This window comes from Impatiens glandulifera, chromosome 4, assembly GCF_907164915.1.
Source record: "Impatiens glandulifera chromosome 4, dImpGla2.1, whole genome shotgun sequence".
In the NCBI taxonomy this organism is placed as follows: Eukaryota; Viridiplantae; Streptophyta; class Magnoliopsida; order Ericales; family Balsaminaceae; genus Impatiens; species Impatiens glandulifera.
The window spans coordinates 5,204,018-5,205,418 of NC_061865.1; positions in this window are offsets into that span (position 1 = coordinate 5,204,018).

Genomic DNA, 1,401 nt, shown 5'->3' on the forward strand with positions numbered 1-1,401 from the left:
AACAAATAAATCATACATGGAAATTGTATATAAAGATAAGAAATAAAATTTAAATTCTAATTCTAATACAAGGTGTGTGCAAAGGGGCTTGTAATGGGGTTGCTCCTTTTCTTTAAGAATTAAAACATAAATCTCCTCAGCAAAACTTGTGACACAACCCAAGAATGATTGGTGTTTTCTTAGAGTTTCGGTTGTGGAGAAAGTTTGGAGCCTAGTGTTATGTAAATGTAAAAAAAGAACCCTATGTGTTAAGAGGGGTATTTATAGGCAAAACTATAAAACCTAGGGCCCCAAAACACATTAACACAATTGACATAGAAATAAAAAAAAATATTTTAAACATTTACAAATGTTTAAAAACAATCACCACTTGACATGTTCAAGTTTTCATCCAATAGGATTTAAGCTTTACTTAAAATGATGCAACACTTGTTCATTAAAAAATGAGCAAGTCTTCACGCTTCTCTTCAACACATGGATGAATCTTTCTTGCCTTTTGCAACTTCTTCCATTTTTTTAGCAACCTTTTTTTTATTCTTTGACCTAGGGCGTTTCTTTTTACTCACTTGCACCGTTATCTTTTTTGTTTTGCACAGTTATCCCTTAACACACCTCTTCATCCTAAAAAAAAGTTTTGTTAAAAAAAAATTAAGCAATTTTATTTTTAATTATTCCTATTTCTAAGGAACAATTCTAATTAAAAAAGAAAATGCTAATTAACTAATATAAGACAACTATCTATCAAGAAAACTAATCTAAATAATGAAAACAAAATACAAAAAATATAATTAACAACTTTATAAAAAAACGTTAATATATATTTTGTAAAACTTTTTTTATTTTATAAATACACAAGGTAATTAATTAAATAAAACCTTGAATATTCTAAGTATAATAATTTCCTGTAACATAGACAAATTACAACTTTAACTTATTAAGAATCTCAAATCAATTATTTTCAAAAACTCAATTGTTCTAAAAATAAATCGTGCAATGAGCCTGTGAATGAATTCAAAAAAACTGTATAAGCTCGGATTTATTAAAAGCATAAACTATAAAATTGGAGGGGGGGGGGGGGATGAGTGTCTACAATGATCAATTCATCAAAATAGTTTTTAGTAAAAATAGCTTCCTTATACTTCATATACTTGATTGATATAAAAACATGAGCACTGGCTATTAGACCAAATTAAGAACTCAAAATTTTCAATTATTTTGAAGATTTTGATCAAACATGATCGGTATGGATCAAACATAATTCAAATAGTTTCCCAACATAATTAGAAACATGTTATGAAGCTCTCTAGACTGTGATTCTTGAGGATCAACTCAAGAATAGAAAACTCGATTTTCAATTTTTTCAAAATTTTCAAATTAAATTTAGGTTTTTTCGATTTAGAT